The 22,762-nt window shown below is 48.3% G+C and overlaps 1 pseudogene; it reads left to right on the top strand.

The window, feature by feature from the left end:
• Positions 1-11,053: 11,053 nt before the first annotated feature.
• LOC123161925 (subtilisin-like protease SBT3) lies at positions 11,054-13,374 on the top strand (annotated as a pseudogene).
• The last annotated feature ends 9,388 nt before the right edge of the window (positions 13,375-22,762 follow it).

A 22,762-nucleotide genomic window follows, 5' to 3' on the forward strand; every position in this document is an offset into this window, starting at 1 on the left:
ACCAGGAACTCCGAATGTGCACTTTGATGGATTGAGCTTGATGTCATACCTTCTGAGGTTGGCAAATGTTTCGGCGAGATCAGCGAGCAGGTCGGAACCTTTTCGTGACTTGACAACGATATCATCCATATATGCTTCCACATTCCGACTGATTTGAGTGAGTAGACACTTCTGAATCATTCGCATAAATGTGGCTCCGACATTCTTGAGGCCGAATGGCATGGTGATATAGCAGAAGCACCCGAATGGAGTGATGAAAGCTGTTTTTATCTCGTCGGGTCCGTACAGACGGATCTGGTGGTACCCGGAGTAGGCGTCTAGAAAAGACAGTCTCTCGCATCCCGCGGTCGAGTCAACAATTTGATCTATGAGAGGGAGAGGAAAATGATCTTTCGGGCAGGCCCGGTTGATGTGCTTGAAATCAATGCACATTCGGAGCGATTTGTCCTTCTTAGGAACCATGACGACATTAGCGAGCCACTCGGAGTGGTATATCTCTCAGATAAATCCTGCCGCCAACAGTCGAGCCACTTCCTCACCAATGGCTTTTCTCTTCTGGACGGCGGACCGCCGAAGATGCTCTTTGACCGGTTTTGCAGATGAGTCGACTCTTAGGCGATGCTCAGCCAGTCCCCTGGGAACACCTGGCATGTCAGCGGGCTTCCATGCAAAAATGTCCCAGTTCTCACGGAGGAACTGGATGAGCGCTTCTTCCTATTTCGGGTCGAGTGTTATGGAGATGTGGGTCGGAGCTGCATCGGGGTCGGTCGGGTGAATGTGAACAGGCTTCGTCGCACCGGACGACTGAAATGCAGACTCTGTGGCGGGTTTCTTGGATCGCAGCAAATCACTCGGATCTGCATTTTGCTTGTACTCTTCGAATTCGACCGCTGTCACCTGGGAATCGGCAATCTTTGAGCCCTTCTGAAAGCACTCTTCTGCCTTTTTCCGATCACCGGTGACAGTGATCACTCCTTTGGGGCCGGGCATCTTCAATTTGAGGTACACGTAACATGGTCGAGCCATGAACCGTGCGTAAGCTGGTCTCCCCAAAATGGCATGATAAGCACTCTGAAAATCCACGACCTCAAACGTCAACTTTTCTTTGCGAAAATGTTTCGAATCACCAAATACCACGTCCAGAGCTATTTGGCCGAGTGACTCGGCTTTCTTCCCTGGTATAACTCCATGAAAGCTCATGTTACTGGTGCTCAGTCGGGACATCGGAATGCCCATTCCTTTCAGTGTGTCTGCATACAACAAATTCAGCCCGCTTCCACCGTCCATCAGCACTTTTGTCAGTCGAGTGCCTTCGACAACTGGATCGACCACCAAAGCTTGCCTCCCAGGGGTGGCAATATGAGTCGGGTGATCAGATTGGTCGAATGTGATGGGTATTTGGGACCATTTCAGATAATTTGCTTTTGCTGGGGCAACCATGTTCACTTCTCGGTTAATGACTTTCAATCGACTCTTGCTTTCCACATCTGCAAAGATCATCAGAGTGGAGTTGATATGCGGATATCCTTCCTCACTGTCCTCCTTGTCTTCGGCCTTGTCCGACTCCTTCTCCTTGTCCTTAGACTGTTTTCCCTGAAACTGCTGGATCAGGAGTCGACATTGGCGAGTGGTATGCTTCGGGTAGATGATATTCCCCTCTTCGTCTTTCTTCGTGTGGATGTGACACGGCATATCCATCACGTCGTTCCCTTATTTATCCTTCACCTTCTTAGGGTTCCAGGATCCTTTTGGTTTCCCTTTAAACTTTCCCTGAGTCACGGTCAGAGCCTCTCCAGGAGCTGCTGGTTCAGCCTTCCGCTTCTGTTTCCGACTGGTGTTTCCCTTTTCCGACTGGCTCGGCTTGTGCTTGCCGCTTCGGAGTCGGTCTTCTTCTTCGCCGTTGGCGTACTTGGTAGCAATCTCCATCATCCGACTCAAGGTCATGTCACCGGTTCGACCAAACTTCAAGCTCAATTCTCTGTTCTTGACGCCATCTTTAAAGGCGCAGACTGCCTGATGATCAGACACATTCTCCACAGTATGGTGCAAAGTGATCCATCTCTGAATATACTCTCTGAGAGTCTCATTGGTCTTTTGCACGCAGACTTGCAACTCCGTCAGTCCAGCCGGTCGTTTGCAAGTTCCTTCAAACGTTCTGATGAACACTCGGGACAGATCTTCCCAAGTGTAAATGCTGCTAGGAGGTAATTGAGTCAACCATGCCCTGGCAGAACCTTCCAGCATGAGGGGCAAATGCTTCATGGCCACCTCGTCGTTCCCACCACCAATCTGAACCGCCACTCGGTAGTCCTCAAGCCAAGTTTCAGGCTTAGACTCACCAGTGAACTTGCTGACTCCTGTTGCCAACCTGAAATTGGGAGGGATAACTGCGGCTCTGATTGCTCTGCTGAAACATTCAGGACCAGAAACATGCACTCGACTGCTTGTGGGCGCATCTCTGTCGAGTCCGCCTCGATGGGCTCTGTTCCGGTCGACCAAACCTTGCACGATAATGGATCGCGCGTCGAAGCCTGGTTCTCTGGGGTCGACTGGAACTCTTCGCCCCGTACTGAACTGACGCCTGTCATCTTGCTGCCGAGGAGCGTAAGACCCACCCCTCGGAGGGGAATTGGGCACTCGACGCCTATCATCTCGGTCGAGTCGGTCACCATATTGGTCTCGCCGATTCTCGCGCCCTTCACGCCGCGGAGGCGATCTGGGACTGTGAGCCGACTGAACCGTATTCGCAGCGACGGATCGACTGTGAATTCTGTTGCGCGACTGCGACACGGCTGAATTCTGGTCTCCTGCTGCCCGGAGCAGATCCCTGATCTGCATCAAGCCTCTGCCAGCTTCCGACTGAGAGGGCTGGATGGACTCTGCAATACGGGTCGCAGCTGCTAAATTCTGGATTGGGGTTCGATATACCTGAGTCGGCGGGAAGAGTTGACGTCGACTGGTGTCGGGAACTCGTTGCCGTGCGCGCTCGTCGAGTGCTCGCTGAAGATTCTCCAGGCGAGTGCGTTCGGCCAAGTTGGCCAAACGTGCCTCCTCCAAGGCGCGAGCCTCGGGAGTTTCTCCTGCGATGGGAGTACGCAGGGCATCCACGCTCCTGCGGCGAAGTTCCTCTCTTTGCAGAGAGTCGAGTGGCTCGGGCTGGTACTCTTCGTGGTCTCGTGCGGGGTCGCCTCCGTCGCCTGCCCCACCATCACGGGCGAAGCCAGGGGGACTGCGGGGCCCGTCGACCATCAGGATTTCCGCCGCTGGATCACTGCTATCGCACTCGGATGCAGTCTCTACGGAGCCAGTCGACAGATCGAACAGGCCGTAAAGAGATTCGTCGGGCTCGATTGCCGCAACTTGGGTGGTGACCGTCTGGCGAGCCACCGCGTGCCTCACCCACCGCTGAAGCCTCGACCGGCCCGAGCGCTTGCGCTGGCGGGAGACCGGGAGGGTGGCCGATGGGGGAGTCGACCGATGCGGGGTTGACGGTTGCCGCAGCAGAACGCCGCGGACACATGCGCGAAAATGTGTCGCACCGCGGACGGGGAGCGCATCGACGTCGAGTGGAGCCTCCTGGAGCCAGGCGGAGTCGTCGGCGACGAAGGTGAGAGCACCGAGACGGATCTCTCGGCCCTCGACCAAAACTCCAGCAGCCACCATGATGAAAGTACTCGGAAGAATCGCAACTTCTCCACAAAATCGCTAAAACACCGGCCCCACGGTGGGCGCCAACTGTCGTGGTTCTAAGCCTGACAGTAGAGTGGGGGGGTAGGTATGGAGAGGCAAGGTCCTAGCTATGGAGAGGTTGTAAACACAAGAGATGTACGAGTTCAGGCCCTTCTCGGAGGAAGTAAAAGCCCTACGTCTCGGAGCCCGGAGGCGGTCGAGTGGATTATATGTATATCAGTTACAAGATGCCGAACCCCTCTACCTGTGGAGGGGGGTGGCTTATATAGAGTGCGCCAGGACCCCAGCCAGCCCACGTAGGAGAGGGTTTAAGGTGAGTTAAGTCTGGGGCGTTACTGGTAACGCCCCACATAAAGTGTCTTTATTATCATAAAGTCTACTTAATTACAGGCCGTTGCAGTGCAGAGTGCCTCTTGACCTTCTTGTGGTCGAGTGAGTCTTCGTGGTCGAGTCCTTCAAGTCAGTCGAGTGAGTCCCTTGTTGGTCGACTGGAAGGTGACCTCTTCTAAGGGTGTCCTTGGGCAGGGTACTTAGATCAGGTCTGTGACCCTACCCTAGGTACATGACCCCATCAGGCGGTGGGTTGTAGTTGATCTGGAACAATTTGAAAGGTTTCCTTGACACATAACATTCAGCCAAGATTCCCTTAAGCACCTCAATTTTTTATACAAGTTTTAAATTGTAAATGTTTCAGGTGCTTCACCACTTTTTTATACAATTTGAAAGGTTTCCTTGACACAGAACCTTCAGCCAAGATTCCCTTAAGCACCTCAATTTTTTATGCAAGTTTTAAATTGTAAATGTTTCAGGTGCTTCACCACTTTCCTTATGCTTCGTTACAAAGTTTAATAGTGACACCTATTTGCTATGTGGAACATGTATGTATTTTATCCTAATCTAATTCAGTTCTCAACTACTGTATTTTTGCTTTTGCTTTCAACAGATACAACACCAATTACTCATTTCCTTGGCACAATACTTTGGGTAACAACTTAACTTATTGAGCCATTCTGTATCTGTTGTTGACGCTTCTTTGGAAATAAACGAATAGTATTTCCTCCATATCTGATTGACACACTTATACAATGGAGTTTTCCAATCAACAAATCGTCCTAAGCCTCATCCTGTATTAAGTACATTTATGTTCCATTGCTAACGTTTATTTGTGATGCCTTCCTCGGGATGGAAGCATTCCACGGCACCACAACAACATCAGTGGAGGCAGAACCTTTTTATTTTATTTTCCGCTGCCATGGTAAACCCAATTTCATTGGGACATAGTCATATGTTTTAGATTACATAGCCCATATGCATCTCTGTAGTCATATGATGGCAAGTTGGAGCCTTAGGATGAAAAAATATTCAGTGACAAATGGTGAGCTCTTTAATCATTTTGATCATGAATTGTGAAATACCAAATATTTTGTGGATATTATGTTTGTTTTTATCCATTTTTTGGACTATCTATTTCAATCTTACTCCTCCAGTGTGGCGTCTTATGTATCATCACTGTCAGAAAGATTACCTGGACACAGGGATAGTGCGTTTAGCAATGATTACATTATCCTTCTCTAACCTGATGGTGTTAGAACCATGTAATAGCAGTGGGGTAAGATTACGCAGCCCTTTTTTGGATTTATTTCTCATACTTGGAGCTTTTGAGTGTGTGGTTGTCGACTATTCACAAATGTTATTTGGCATGTTTACAATCATCACTGTGCCCAACAAGCACGGAAGATGCATCGATCCTTGGTGTTTACATAAAAAAGGTTTGTCCGCCTGCTCCCAGTTTATGTTCCATTACTGTGCATAGAACACCTACAATACTATTTATGGATTATACTCTACCCTCACTTTATACCAAGAACATCACGAATTTCTTATTGTGATGAAAACGTATCAGATAGAAGAAAGCATGCAATAATGCTCATAGATTGAAGCTATGTTTTCTTTTCAGAGGCCATCTGGATCCTCCCTGCTCTGTTGCCGTATGAATCCTACCAGCTCATCAAAGCCTTGAAATCCTTGATCGTTCTAAATTCGATCGAGTGAAATGATTTGAAACACTCGAAGCTAAACGGGTTTGGTGGAAGTTCCAGATATAACTGCAATCTATCGTCTTTGGTGAAGAAATACGGTGAAAAATACTGATCCATTATTTTTTAAGGAAAGATATGCACCCTATCATCATTTCGACATACATTGATAGCAGGTTAAAAAGAAGATCCCTGTGCTAATAAAGTTACTTGGGTAGTAGAGGTACGTGGTGTTGTCACATTAGGCTGTTTTGCAGATCGTTAGCACATTGAGGCAGCACGCTTTGTGCCTTGAATTAGGTTGATGTCCTAAAATATATCTTCAATTCTCCCCTAACTATTGACAGATTCTGCAACACAAGTATTTACATCTTGAGGCAACTTTGAGCGTATTAGGTTCAAGAAGCAGCCGCTGTATATGATTAAAATGCACTTATTTGATTAAGATCAATATTTGCTTTAGTCATTTCCTTTATGCTACATATTGCAAAATTTTGTATCAATTCAAAATCAATGAACAATAAAATTTGCATTCATTTATTGGACAAGTGGATGGATGCCATCACGGTCTATTATTATTAACACCTTACACTATCAATACAATATTACAACTGTATGACTTTACATAATCTTTTAACATTACCATCTAACTTTCAAAATGGACGGGCGCGGCAACGCGCGCCATCAATGATCTAGTATGAATATATTAGGCCATGCCCTTGTTTACGACTGAGTTGTTGCAACTCCATATGTAATACGCGAGCAGCCAAAGTGAGGTACCGGATATCACACTAACTATTTATCTTTTCAACTGATCATGAAATTGAGTGCAATACTATTATCATGTTTGATTTACACAAGAAAAATTGCTTCACCAATCATGTTAATTGTTTCTCTGCCGAATCTTTTAATGATCAAATCGTTACTGCACTTGCGAGTCAAAATGTGCAAAAGGATGGATCAAAGACCACCATGGCATCGACACATTGATATTGATGTTGCTCTCTCATTTTCTCTCTTTCTGAATCCCTCAAGCCATCAGAGGAGCTCAAGTCCAAGCAGAGGCATCCATGGACTACTGAACAAAGTCAGTGAGCAAAGAATCCCCCAATGGTCAGTGGCATCTCCATCACGTCCAGTTCATTTGTAACATCCCATAGTGATTCTGGTGACCTGGAGGTAAGTACTTGCTGTATATACAGCCACTGCTACTTCTCTTGTAGAATTCTACTGTTTGTTGAATTGATTTCCAACATTGATGTAAAGTAAATTGGTCTATACAGATTCTCTAAGTTAATCTGGTCTAAGCACACCATTAACACTGCCAAGGTACCATTGTAAGGATGTTTATTGGGAGGGGCATCTCTTGTGGCTTGTGCATCAGTGCAGAATAATGGGGAACGGTTAGAATACCCTTCTTGGATGTATCGCAAAATGCTATACATTAGGTATGTTACTTGATTGGGAGTTATACCGGCGTTCAGTTAGCTCAAAATTTTGAATCAAATATCAATATGCAAATAGTATCATTTTTACTAATAAACGCCATGAAACAACAATTGCATTTGATTCTACGACAGTTTGCATTAGGGTCTGTTTCTTTGTTGTGGGATCATTATTCTGGTGGAGGCATATTAAAAGTCAGTACATTATTGCCGATGCTAACAACACTGAATTTAGTCAACCTTGTTATGAATCAGGTACCAAGTTATGTTTATTATATTGCACCAGCAACATATATGAAAAGTGTTATTTTTTAATGTTTATCAAGGGAAACTATATATCACTATCCAACAGTGACTTTCATGTTCTGGTACTCTTTATTGGTCCTATCTTCGCAGCATACACATCGAGTTATCTTGGAAGTATACATCCTTTCCAAAAAGCAAAGGTAAAATTCAAGGAAAGAAGAATATCAGTACATTTGTTTTTAAATGTGAACACCTGAGCTCCTTTGTTCATTTGAGAAGTATCGGAGTTGATTTACACTATAGTCGTTCTTGAGGTGTCCACTAGACCTGTGTATGAACTGTAAGTGTTTTTTTTTTGTCTGCAGTTATAACTTATAACACAACACAACCACTTGGCTTCTTAGAATCATAGACATCACAAAGCAACCATTCCGGCTTTTCACAATAGTTGATGTCCATTCTAAGATCTACAAAGATATATTTCCTTGAAATAAAAAAAGTAAATAGATGGTAATTTGAAACAAGTCCATCATAAAGAAGGCTCTACACCTAGCTGTCTAATTTCCATAGATTGGAGAGACGTTTAAAAAACTTTATTCAATTTAACTTGTGTGGATACAAACTTTTCAATTGTTCCTCCTATTTTATATAGCAGTGCTCCTTTGTACTTTAATAGAAATATTGTTTACGTGTTTGCTTCACCGATACTGAAGGGTGTTGAGGCCACGATCAAGTTGGAATTTGGTTTTACTTCCTGCGTTATATTTCCCATTTACACTAGAGGATCTCACTCCCATTACCAATGCCTATTTATTCTTTAGCGTGGCCATGGATCTACTAGATTTCATTTTATCCCTTTTTTAAGTAAGAATGGTTTACGGCAAAATGTCACCCCTACAGATTTATAACTCGAATGTTTGTAACACAAAAACAAGACTTACACTTCAATAAATTGGTTGTTTGGAAGCTACCTTTCATGCATACAATATAGATGGCGTATTCTGGTTATTTCAGAGCAAGTTGACCTTAATGCACGATTAAGGTGGTGATAATGCCTACAGTGGAACATGTATCCAGCAGAAGAATGACGTGGGGCTGCTTATTGTTATGACCCAAGAAAGTTTTAGTCGGATATATGCTAATTTATTGTCAAATTGCTTTATATCTTCTTTTTTATTTTATTATAGCTTGCACCAAACAATTATAGTTTGTTTATTAAATGATTTCCTTCGGATTTTGTTGTTTTTGAAGATTCAGTTTGTTCCATCTGATGCCGGTAGCACACTTACCATTATGATGCAGCAAGTATTGGAGAAATTTGTGCCATGTTTATCAATTTCACACTGACCATATATGTCTCCCAAATATGTGTATTGTTGCTTCAAAATAAATTGAATGGCTACATTGTTATTTTTGAAATAATAGAAAGATGAACTGCCTTTATTACCTCCATATATTTGTGAGAATTACTATCAATCTCTTAGAAAAAGGACGGACGCAGCAACGCGCATCATCGATGATCTAGTATGGAGTAGTGTGGCAACACATAGCGCGACAGAAGAACGACAAGGCGCCGCGATTGGGTCTCGCATAGACGCGGCCTAGTGGAAAGTGGAAACTAACACCATGGCACGAAGCATGCATCGACCATCGGGGTGTGCGTGCGGCGGGTGGAACGCACGCGCGCTTTCAAGGCCTGGCACAATTCGACGACCCATCTTCGCCGACGAGGGTTCGTCGATGGGCCGCGGACGCGCGATTCGCAGACGCTCAACGGCTCAAGCTTTACAGCAGGACGTAGTCGCCACTGGCTACTCACTAACCGGCCTGTGCACCGTGAGAACGATATATCTTGGTGCATGCAAAGGAACAAAAGAGCGGCCAGGCCGTCGTCGTCGAGACCAAAGGTGCCCTACTGAGAGTATCTCCAACCGGCGCACAAAAACTGCTCCGCGCGTTAAAGTTCAGTTTTTTTAAACGCCCGGACAGCTTCAGCAGAAGCTGTAAAATAGTACACGCGCAAAAAAAAAATTATCCACGCGCTAAAAAGCGCTATCAAAAGCTGCCAATTTAGGGCGCCGGATTTCGCGCGCTTCACAATTTGCACTGCTTGTTTTTTTGGGCGCGTGTTTTTGGACATCTGCTAAACTAATGTTGGGTCCGGCGCGCTAAAAGTGCTACAGTAGCGCGCTAAAACTATTTTAGCGTGCGAAACTTTTGTGCGTCTTTTGGAGATGCTCTGAGGCTTGGCAAAGGATAGACGACGGTGATGGTTGCCCTGCTGAAGTGTTCCCAAGAGACTTGCATGGTTCGTCTTATGTCACTTGTTTTAGGACGGAGGGAGTATGTAGTTGCACGAGTGGGTTTTCAACAGATTAACATGCATCAAATGCATGGCTGCAAATGGGAAATAATGAGAACTATGTATGGTCGTATGGATGTATCCATTTGTGTTGGATAGCCATGCACCGCTATCCGATTGTTTCGGAGCTCCGTGACATACCTCAAATAGTTCAATAGACAGATCACGTTGGGGTTTTCTCGCACCGGAACTCCTCTGCTCCAACTGATCAACTTTTTTTTTTGCGAGAAAATTTCCGATCTATTGATCTTCAATCATGGCAGTACACCGAATATCAGAAATAATAGAAATTACATTCAGATCCGTAGACCACCTAGCGACAACTACTAGCACTGAAGCGAGCCGAAGGCGCGCCGCCGTCATCGCCCCTCCATCGCCGGTGTCGGGCACAACTTGTTGTAGTAGACAACCGGGAAGTCGTCGTGCTAAGGCCCTGTAGGACCAGCGCACCAGAACAGCAACCGCCGCAGATGAAGAATAACATAGATCAGAAAAATCCAATCCGAAGACGCACGAACGTAGACGAACAACGACGAGATCCGAACAAATCCACCAAAGATAGATCCGCCGGAGACACACCTCCACACGCCCACCAACGATGCTAGACGCATCGCCGGAACGGGGGCTAGGCGGGGAGACCTTTATTCCATCTTCAGGGAGCCGCCGCCGTCTCGTCTTCCTGAACAGAACACAAACCCTAGCAAAACTGAAAGAAGCGATTAAAAACGGAGCCCTCCCACCGACCCTTACCGAGATCCACTGCGCCTCCATGGCCCTAAGGCCATCGAAGAGGAGGCGGACCTGCGACGGCGGCGGCGGGAGGCAAAAACCCTAGCTTTTTGTGGAGGAGAAGGAGGAGGCGGCGGCTACAAAGGATGACAGATGCGTATCCCTGCCATGTCTATAACTCCATGCTCAACTTGTCCACTGGAGTTTGGTCTCTTAAAATGGTAACTTGTCGGCCTGACACTACGCTTGCCAGTGATGAACTTCAACATTCTACTACATGTATCTAGTATTCTAGTTGTTGTGCGTGCCCGAACCATTTCGAGCAAAATCGACTAACAAAATGCTTAATGGTAGCTGCATGATCCCCTATCATACGCTTGTAAGCATTCGCCAAAATGCTCTTTCCCTGTGGTACACGACGAGGCCCATGCCGCTGGCTTGGCTACCAGTGGCCTGTCCAAAAACAGACTAGGCAACCACCGAATGAGTCCGACTCCAAGAGCACTGGCCATACACGTACATACCCACGCCCGAGCCGCGTCACCCGTTACGACGCCGGCGGTCGTACTCCACCGTTGCCGGCGCTCTACTTACGTATCGTACGTCGCACAATGTGGCCATGGGCGGCGCTGGTGCTGGTCGCGCTCTACTTGCATCCGGCCGCGGCGGCGTCGGCCGATACTGTGGCGGCGGCGTCCTACATTGTGCACATGGACAAGTCGGCCATGCCGGGGGTGTTCTCGAGCCACCTGCGCTGGTATGAGTCCACGCTCGCCGCAGCCGCCCCGGGAGCGGACATGTTCTACGTCTACAACCACGCTATGCACGGCTTCGCTTCGCGGCTCTCCGCGGATGAGCTTGACAGGCTCCGACGCTCCCCGGGGTTCGTGTCGTGCTACCGCGACGACGCCAGGGCGGTGCGCGACACGACGCACACGCCCGAGTTCCTCGGCCTCGGTGTCGGCGCGACCGGGGGAATATGGGAGGCGTCCGAGTACGGCGAGAACATGATCATCGGCGTGGTGGACACGGGCGTGTGGCCCGAGAGCGCGAGCTTCAGCGACGACGGGCTCCCCCCGGTGCCGGCACGGTGGAAGGGCTTCTGCGAGTCCGGCCCGGCGTTCGACGCGGCCAAGGCGTGCAACCGGAAGCTCGTCGGCGCGCGCAAGTTCAACAAGGGCCTCATCGCCAACTCCAATGTGACCATCGCAGTCGACTCCCCGCGAGACTCGGAAGGCCACGGCACGCACACGTCATCCACGGCGGCCGGCTCGCCCGTGTCGGGCGCGTCCTTCTTCGGCTACGGGCAAGGCGTCGCTCGCGGCATGGCGCCCCGCGCCAGAGTGGCGGTGTACAAGGCCCTGTGGGAGGACGGCGCGTACGCTTCCGACATACTCGCCGCCATGGACCAGGCCATCGCCGACGGCGTCGACGTGCTCTCCCTCTCCCTTGGCTTCAACGGCCGGCAGTTACACGAAGACCCCGTCGCTATTGGCGCATTCGCGGCCATGCAGCGCGGCGTCTTCATGTCAACCTCGGCCGGTAACGACGGGCCGGATCCCGGGTACCTTCGGAACGGCTCGCCGTGGGTGCTCACCGTCGCGGCGGGCACGGTGGACCGGGAGTTCTCTGCCGTCGTCCGGCTCGGCGAGGGCACGACCTTGGTTGGCGAATCGCTGTACGCCGGAACCCCACACAGACTCGGAAACGCCGGGCTCGTGTTCCTCGGCCTGTGCGACAACGACACGGCGCTCGCAGCGAACCGCGGCAAGGTCGTCGTCTGCGACGTGCCGTACATCGACGCCCTGACCCCCGCGATATCGGCGGTGAAAGCCGCCAAGGTGCGCGCAGGGCTGTTCCTGTCCAACGACACGTTGAGGGAGCTATACGAGAACTTCCCATTTCCGGGCGTGATCCTGAAGCCGCAGGGCGCCCACGCGCTGCTGCACTACATCCAGAGGAGCCGCACGCCCAAGGCCTCCATCAAGTTCGCGGTGACCGTGGTGGACACGAAGCCTGCGCCGCAGGTGGCGACCTACTCGTCGCGCGGCCCATCGCGGAGCTGCCCCACGGTGCTCAAGCCCGACCTGCTCGCGCCCGGCTCGCTCATCCTCGCCATCGTCACCGACGCAGGGACGCAGTCGCCGCTGTTCAGCAAGTTCAACGTCATCTCCGGCACGTCCATGTCGTGCCCACACGGCCACACGCGTCAGGCGTGGCGGCGCTGCTCAAGGCCGTGCACCCGGAATGGAGCCCCGCGGCAGTGCGGTCGGCGATGATGACGACGGCTAGCGCGGTGGACAACACCTTGGCTCCCATCAAGGACAGGGCCGACGGCATCGAGTACGCAGCCGATCCGCTCGCGATGGTGTCCGGCCACATCGACCCGAACCGCTCCCTGGACCCGGGCCTGGTCTACGACGCAGGGCCGAACGACTACATTAAGCTCATGTGTGCCATGAACTTCACGACGGCGCAGATCAAGACTGTGGCGCAGTCGTCGGGGGCCGTGGACTGCGCCGGCGCGACTCTTGATCTCAACTATCCGTCGTTCATCGCCTTCTTCGACTACAACGGCGGAGAGAAGACGTTCGCCAGGGCCGTGACCAACGTGGACGACGGGGCGGCGAGGTACAGCGCCACAGTGGAGGGACTGGACGGGGTGAAGGTGAGCGTCGTGCCCAGCAGGCTGGTGTTTAGCGGGAAGCACGAGAAGCAAAGGTACACGGTAGTGGTTCGGGTTGGGGACGACCAGATAATCCCCGAGGTAGTGTTGTATGGATCGTTGACATGGGTGGACGACACCGGCAAGTACACGGTGAGGAGTCCGATCGTGGTGGCGTCGGCGAACTTTTCTCGACCATAGGATATGCGCGTGCACAGATCCAACTACTGACCATACGCCAATACATTATGGTTTATGGAGATGAAATGTTTCAAATGATATATTTTTTAATTAGTAATATCGTATATTTCATTAGACAAACATATTAAAAAAAATACATATATGATCATCACAAGAGATATACATACATAGATGTCCTGCAGTATTGCATCAGACACTTTGCAATAAGTAAAACTATGATTTCACTTTGGCAGAATTTTGTGCCACACCAAAACGCCACCCATTATTGTCCTCCTCCGCCGCCGAGGCAACGTTGAGAAAATGGGTACTTGATGAAGCATACCCTACCACAAACATGCCCGGTATACAAGTCACGGTGAATACACCGGTCAATGACAAGGGACTACAGGCGACTATGGCGGTCGTCGACAAAGGGATGCAAACTGAGGATATTAGGGATGAGATGACTACAGTGCAAGTTGACAAGGTCGATGTGAGGAAGTTAGTTAACCAAGACAAGGATCATAAAATTATAGAGAAAATGACACATCTTAGGCGCAAAGGAAGAGATGGGCACTTGCGTATATTATGGGTGTGTTTGGTAGGGTGCATGAAGGGTGCATGAGAGTAAAAGTTTCCTTCTCGACCCACTTTTGTGTGTTTGGTAGAGTGTATAAAGGGTACATGAGTCCACACTAGCTCAACACAAATACACTAGGAGCATGCATGAGGAGAGCATGCATGAAAAGGGGTGTTGAAATGAGCATGCACGAAGAGGAAACAACTATGCTGAGATGAGAATGCAACCAAACACACCCTATGTGGTCTCGGCTTTCTGCCAATAATACACAAAGGAGGAGCTAATGTTTATTATGAGAGAATTGCTAGATGTGATGAGTCCATACAAGTGCATGCACGTACAAAACCTGAAAGGAATTTGTTTCCTAACCGAAATGCAAAATAGTACCATGCATGCGTTCGGAGAGATAAGGGGACGTGGACAACCTGGAGAATTAAAAGGAAGGAGACTACATGCGGCAGATTTGTTGGTGCTGTTTCACAGAATATCGATAGGCCAGCTGTGTACGTTTGGAAAAGGAAAACGGAAGTACAAGACCAAAACAATTGCGGCAACAAAATCGGTTGCACCACAAGTCGCGCAGGGGTTGGTAAATCCTGCACGTAGTATGGCCTGCGTGCTGATCTGAGTCGGTTTGTATCTAGGCTATATATGTTGGAAATATGTCCTAAAGGCAATAATAAAAGTATTATTATATTTCATTGTTCATGATAATTGTCTTTTATTCATGCTATAACTGTATTATCCGGAAATCATAATACACGTGTGAATACATAGACCACAATATGTCCCTAGTGAGCCTCTATTTGACTAGCTCGTTGTGATCAACAGATAGTCATGGTTTCCTGGCTATGGACATTGGACGTCGTTGATAACGGGATCACATCATTAGGAGAATGATGTGATGAACAAGACCCAATCCTAAGCATAGCACAAAGATCGTGTAGTTCGTTTGCTAGAGCTTTGCCAATGTCAAGTATCTCTTCCTTCGACCATGAGAGCGTGTAACTCCTGGATACCGTAGGGGTGCTTTGAGTGTATCAAACGTCACAACGTAACTGGGTGACCATAAAGGTGCACTACAGGTATCTCCGAAAGTATCTATTGTTTTATGCGGATCGAGACTGGGATTTGTCACTCCGTATGACGGAGAGGTATCTCTGGGCCCACTCGGTAATGCATCATCATAATGAGCTCAAGGTGACCAATGTGTTGGCCACGGGATCATGCATTACGGTACGAGTAAAGTGACTTGCCGGTAACGAGACTGAACAAGGTATTGGGATACCGACGATCGAGTCTCGGGCAAGTAACGTACCGATTGACAAAGGGAATTGTATACAGGGTTTGATCGAATCCTCGACATCGTGGTTCAACCGATGAAATCATCGAGGAGCGTGTGGGAGCCAACATGGGTATCCAGACCCCGCTGTTGGTTATTGCCCGAGAGTGGTCTCGGTCATGTCTGCATGTCTCCCGAGCCCGTAGGGTCTACACACTTAAGGTTCGGTGACGCTAGGGTTATTAGGAAGACTAGTATGTGACTACCGAATGTTGTTCGGAGTCCCGGATGAGATCCCGGACGTCACGAGGAGTTCCGGAATGGTCCGGAGGTAAAGTTTTATATATGGGAAGTTGTTAAACGGGCACCGGAAAGTTTCGGGGTTATACCGGTATTGTACCGGGACCACCGGAAGGGTTCCGGGGGTCCACCGGGAGGGGCCACCCCTCCCGGGGGGCCACTTGGGCTGCGTGGGGATAGCAGCCAGCCCCTAGTGGGCTTGGCGCGCCCCCCTCCTTGGGCCCATGCGCCTAGGGGTGGGGGGGAAACCCTAAAGGGGGCGCACCCCCTTTGCTTGGGGGGCAAGCCCCCCACCCCTTGGCCGCCGCCCCCCCCTAGGGTTTTCCCTAGAGGGCCGGCCCCCCTTGCCCTTTCCCCTATATATAGAGGGGTGAGGGGAGGGCTGCAATACACCATAACTCAAGGCGCAGCCCCTCCCCTCCCCAACACATCTCCTCCTCCGTACGTGCTTGGCGAAGCCCTGTCGGAATACTGCCGCGTCAACTGCACCACGCCGTCGTGCTGCCGTTGGAGCTGCCTTCCTCAACCTCTCCTTCCTCCTTGCTGGATCAAGACGGAGGAGACGTCTCCCGTCCCGTACGTGTGTTGAACGCGGAGGTGCTGTCCGTTCAGCACTAGGACATCGGTGATCCGAATCACGTTCGAGTACGACTCCATCATCACCATCTCCTTGGCAAGCTTCCGCTCGTGATCTACAAGTGGTATGTAGATGCAAACTCTCTCCCTTGACTCGTTGCTTAGATGAACTCATAGATGGATCTTGGTGAAACCGTAGGAAAAATTTTAATTTTCTGCAACGTTCCCCAACAGTGGCATCATGAGCTAGGTCTATGCGTAGTTCTCTTTGCACGAGTAGAACACAATTTTGTTGTGGGCGTGGATCTTGTCATCTTACTTGCCTCTACTAGTCTTTTCTTGCTTCGGCGGTATTGTGGGATGAAGCGGCCCGGACCAACCTTACACGTACGCTTACGTGAGACCGGTTCCACCGACTAACATGCACTAGTTGCATAAGGTGGCTGGCGGGTGTCTGTCTCTCCCACTTTAGTTGGAGCGGATTCGATGAAAAGGGCCCTTATGAAGGGTAAATAGAAGTTGACAAAATCACGTTGTGGTTATTCGTAGGTAAGAAAACGTTCTTGCTAGAACCCAATTGCAGCCACGTAAAAGATGCAACAACAATTAGAGGACGTCTAACTTGTTTTTGCAGCGATTGATCAAGTGATGTGATATGGCCAGAAGTTGTGATGAATGATGAATTGTGATGTATGAGATCATGTTCTTTGTAATAGGATTCACGACTTGCATGTCGATGAGTATGACAACCGGCAGGAGCCATAGGAGTTGTCTTTATTTTTGTATGACCTGCGTGTCATTGAAGAACGCCATGTAACTTACTTTACTTCATTGCTAAACGCGTTAGTCATAGAAGTAGAAGTAGTCGTTGGCGTGACAACTTCATGAAGACACGATGATGGAGATCATGATGATGGAGATCATGGTGTCAAGCCGGTGACAAGATGATCATGGAGCCCCGAAGATGGAGATCAATGGAGCTATATGATATTGGCCATATCATGTCACAACTATATAATTGCATGTGATGTTTATTATGTTTATGCATCTTGTTTACTTAGGACGACGGTAGTAAATAAGATGATCCCTTACAAAAATTTCAAGAAGTGTTCTCCCCTAACTGTGCACCGTTGCTACAGTTCGTCGCTTCTAAGCACCACGTGATGATCGGGTGTGATGGATTCTTACGTTCACATACAACGGGTGTAAGACAGTTTTACACAGCGAAAACACTTAGGGTTAACTTGACGAGCCTAGCATGTGCAGACATGGCCTCGGAACACGGAGACCGAAAGGTCGAACACGAGTCGTATGGAAGATACGATCAACATGAGAATGTTCACCGACGATGACTAGTCCGTCTCACGTGATGATCGGACACGGCCTAGTCGACTCGGATCGTGTAACACTTAGATGACTAGAGGGATGTCTAATCTAAGTGGGAGTTCATAATTTGATTAGAACTTAATTATCATGAACTTAGTCTAAAACCTTTGCAAATATGTCTTGTAGATCAAATGGCCAACGCTCATGTCAACATGAACTTCAACGCGTTCCTAGAGAAAACCAAGCTGAAAGATGATGGCAGCAACTATACGGACTGGGTCCGGAACCTGAGGATCATCCTCATAGCTGCCAGGAAACAATATGTCCTAGAAGGACCGCTAGGTGACGCTCCCGTCCCAGAGAACCAAGACATTATGAATGCTTGGCAGTCTCGTGCTGATGATTACTCCCTCGTTCAGTGCGGCATGCTTTACAGCTTAGAACCGGGGCTCCAAAAGCGTTTTGAGCATCACGGAGCATATGAGATGTTCGAAGAGCTGAAACTAGTTTTCCAAGCTCATGCCCGGGTCGAGAGATATGATGTCTCCGACAAGTTCTACAGTTGTAAGATGGAGGAAAACAGTTCTGTCAGTGAACACATCCTGAAGATGTCTGGGTTGCACAACCGTATGACCCAGCTGAACATTAACCTCCCAGATGAGGCGGTCATTGACAGAATCCTCCAGTCGCTCCCACCAAGCTACAAGAGCTTTGTGATGAACTACAACATGCAGGGGATGGAAAAGACCATTCCTGAAGTGTTCTCAATGCTGAAGTCAGCAGAGGCTGAAATCAAGAAAGAACATCAAGTGTTGATGGTCAATAAGACCACTAAGTTCAAGAAGGGCAAGGGTAAGAAGAACTTCAAGAAGGACGGCAAGGAGGTTGCCGCGCCTGGTAAGCCAGTTACCGGGAAGAAGTCAAAGAATGGACCCAAGCCTGAGACTGAGTGCTTTTATTGCAAGGGGAAGGGTCACTGGAAGCGGAACTGCCCCAAATACTTAGCGGATAAGAAGGCCGGCAACACCAAAGGTATATTTGATATACATGTAATTGATGTGTACCTTACCAGTACTCGTAGTAACTCCTGGGTATTTGATACCGGTGCCGTTGCTCATATTTGTAACTCACAGCAGGAGCTGCGGAATAAACGGAGGCTGGGGAAGGACGAGGTGACGATGCGCGTCGGGAATGGTTCCAGAGTCGATGTGATCGCCGTCGGCACGCTGCCTCTACATTTACCTACGGGATTAGTTTTGAACCTTAATAATTGTTATTTAGTGCCAAGTTTGAGCATGAACATTGTATCTGGATCTCGTTTAATACGAGATGGCTACTCATTTAAGTCCGAGAATAATGGTTGTTCGATTTATATGAGAGATATGTTTTATGGTCATGCTCCGATGGTCAATGGTTTATTCTTAATGAATCTCGAGCGTAATATTACACATGTTCATAGTGTAGATGCCAAAAGATGTAAAGTTGATAACGATAGTCCCACATACTTGTGGCACTGCCGCCTTGGTCACATTGGTGTCAAGCGCATGAAGAAGCTCCATGCTGATGGACTTTTGGAGTCTCTTGATTATGAATCATTTGACACATGCGAACCATGCCTCATGGGCAAAATGACCAAGACTCCGTTCTCCGGAACAATGGAGCGAGCAACCAACTTGTTGGAAATCATACATACCGATGTGTGCGGTCCAATGAGCGTTGAGGCTCGCGGAGGATATCGTTATGTTCTCACTCTCACTGACGACTTAAGTAGATATGGGTATGTCTACTTAATGAAACACAAGTCTGAGACCTTTGAAAAATTCAAGGAATTTCAGAATGAGGTGGAGAATCAACGTGACCGAAAGATAAAGTTCCTACGATCAGATCGTGGAGGAGAATATTTAAGTCACGAATTTGGCACACACTTAAGGAAATGTGGAATCGTTTCACAACTCACGCCGCCTGGAACACCTCAGCGAAACGGTGTGTCCGAACGTCGTAATCGCACTCTATTGGATATGGTGCGGTCTATGATGTCTCTTACCGATTTACCGCTATCATTTTGGGGATACGCTCTAGAGACAGCTACATTCACTTTAAATAGGGCACCGTCTAAATCCGTTGAGACGACACCGTATGAATTATGGTTTGGGAAGAAACCTAAGCTGTCGTTTCTAAAAGTTTGGGGATGCGATGCTTATGTCAAGAAACTTCAACCTGAAAAGCTCGAACCCAAGTCGGAAAAATGCGTCTTCATAGGATACCCTAAGGAAACTGTAGGGTATACCTTCTACTTAAGATCCGAGGGCAAGATCTTTGTTGCCAAGAACGGATGCTTTCTGGAAAAAGAGTTTCTCTCGAAAGAAGTAAGTGGGAGGAAAGTAGAACTCGATGAAGTACTACCTCTCGAACGGGAAAGTGGTGCAGCTCAGGAAAATGTTCCTGTGATGCCCACACCAACTGAAGAGGAAACCAATGATGATGATCAAGGTACTTCGGATCAAGTTGCTACTGAACTTCGTAGGTCCACAAGGACACGTTCCGCACCAGAGTGGTACGGCAACCCTGTCCTGGAAATCATGTTGTTAGACAACGGTGAACCTTCGAACTATGAAGAAGCGATGGCGGGCCCAGATTCCAACAAATGGCTAGAAGCCATGAAATCCGAGATAGAATCCATGTATGAAAACAAAGTATGGACTTTGACTGACTTGCCCGATGATCGGCGAGCGATAGAAAACAAATGGATCTTTAAGAAGAAGACGGACGCGGATGGAAATGTTACCATCTATAAAGCTCGACTTGTCGCTAAGGGTTATCGACAAGTTCAAGGGATTGACTACGACGAGACATTCTCTCCCGTAGCGAAGCTTAAGTCCGTCCGAATCATGTTAGCAATTGCCGCATACTATGATTATGAGATATGGCAGATGGACGTCAAAACGGCATTCCTTAACGGGCATCTTAAGGAAGAGCTGTATATGATGCAGCCAGAAGGTTTTGTCGATCCTAAGAACGCTAACAAAGTATGCAAGCTCCAGCGATCCATTTATGGGCTGGTGCAAGCATCTCGGAGTTGGAATATTCGCTTTGATGAGATGATCAAAGCGTTTGGGTTTATGCAGACTTATGGAGAAGCCTGCGTTTACAAGAAAGTGAGTGGGAGCTCTGTAGCATTTCTCATATTATATGTGGATGACATACTCTTGATGGGAAATAATATAGAATTTCTGGACAGCATTAAGGCCTACTTGAACAAATGTTTTTCAATGAAGGACCTTGGAGAAGCTGCTTATATATTAGGCATCAAAATCTATAGAGATAGATCGAGACGCCTCATAGGTCTTTCACAAAGCACATACCTTGATAAGATTTTGAAAAAGTTCAAAATGGATGAGTCCAAGAAAGGGTTCTTGCCTATGTTACAAGGTGTGAGATTGAGCTCAGCTCAGTCACCGACCACGGCAAAAGATAAAGAAGAGATGAGTGTCATCCCCTATGCTTCAGCCATAGGATCTATTATGTATGCCATGCTGTGTACCAGACCTGATGTAAACCTTGCCGTAAGTTTGGTAGCAAGATACCAGAGTAATCCCGGCAAGGAACACTGGACAGCGGTCAAGAATATCCTGAAGTACCTGAAAAGGACAAAGGACATGTTTCTCGTTTATGGAGGTGACGAAGAGCTCGTCGTAAAGGGTTACGTCGACGCTAGCTTCGACACAGATCTGGATGACTCTAAGTCACAAACCGGATACGTGTATATGTTGAATGGTGGAGCAGTAAGCTGGTGCAGCTGCAAGCAGAGCGTCGTGGCGGGATCTACATGTGAAGCGGAGTACATGGCAGCCTCGGAGGCAGCGCATGAAGCTATTTGGGTGAAGGAGTTCATCACCGACCTAGGAGTCATACCCAATGCGTCGGGGCCAATCAAACTCTTCTGTGACAACACTGGAGCTATTGCCCTTGCTAAGGAGCCCAGGTTTCACAAGAAGACCAGGCACATCAAGCGTCGTTTCAACTCCATCCGTGAAAATGTTCAAGATGGAGACATAGAAATTTGCAAAGTACATACGGATCTGAATGTCGCTGATCCGTTGACTAAACCTCTCTCGCGAGCTAAACATGATCAACACCAAAACTCTATGGGTGTTCGATTCATCACAATGTAACTAGATTAGTGACTCTAGTGCAAGTGGGAGACTGTTGGAAATATGCCCTAGAGGCAATAATAAAAGTATTATTATATTTCATTGTTCATGATAATTGTCTTTTATTCATGCTATAACTGTATTATCCGGAAATCATAATACACGTGTGAATACATAGACCACAATATGTCCCTAGTGAGCCTCTAGTTGACTAGCTCGTTGTGATCAACAGATAGTCATGGTTTCCTGGCTATGGACATTGGATGTCGTTGATAACGGGATCACATCATTAGGAGAATGATGTGATGGACAAGACCCAATCCTAAGCATAGCACAAAGATCGTGTAGTTCGTTTGCTAGAGCTTTGCCAATGTCAAGTATCTCTTCCTTTGACCATGAGAGCGTGTAACTCCTGGATACCGTAGGGGTGCTTTGGGTGTATCAAACGTCACAACGTAACTGGGTGACTATAAAGGTGCACTACAGGTATCTCCGAAAGTATCTATTGTTTTATGCGGATCGAGACTGGGATTTGTCACTCCGTATGACGGAGAGGTATCTCTGGGCCCACTCGGTAATGCATCATCATAATGAGCTCAAGGTGACCAATGTGTTGGCCACGGGATCATGCATTACGGTACGAGTAAAGTGACTTGCCGGTAACGAGACTGAACAAGGTATTGGGATACCGACGATCGAGTCTCGGGCAAGTAACGTACCGATTGACAAAGGGAATTGTATACAGGGTTTGATCGAATCCTCGACATCGTGGTTCAACCGATGAAATCATCGAGGAGCGTGTGGGAGCCAACATGGGTATCCAGACCCCGCTGTTGGTTATTGCCCGAGAGTGGTCTCGGTCATGTCTGCATGTCTCCCGAGCCCGTAGGGTCTACACACTTAAGGTTCGGTGACGCTAGGGTTATTAGGAAGACTAGTATGTGACTACCGAATGTTGTTCGGAGTCCCGGATGAGATCCCGGACGTCACGAGGAGTTCCGGAATGGTCCGGAGGTAAAGTTTTATATATGGGAAGTTGTTAAACGGGCACCGGAAAGTTTCGGGGTTATACCGGTATTGTACCGGGACCACCGGAAGGGTTCCGGGGGTCCACCGGGAGGGGCCACCCCTCCCGGGGGGCCACTTGGGCTGCGTGGGGATAGCAGCCTGCCCCTAGTGGGCTTGGCGCGCCCC

This window comes from Triticum aestivum, chromosome 7B, assembly GCF_018294505.1.
Source record: "Triticum aestivum cultivar Chinese Spring chromosome 7B, IWGSC CS RefSeq v2.1, whole genome shotgun sequence".
NCBI classification, from domain to species: domain Eukaryota; kingdom Viridiplantae; phylum Streptophyta; class Magnoliopsida; order Poales; family Poaceae; genus Triticum; species Triticum aestivum.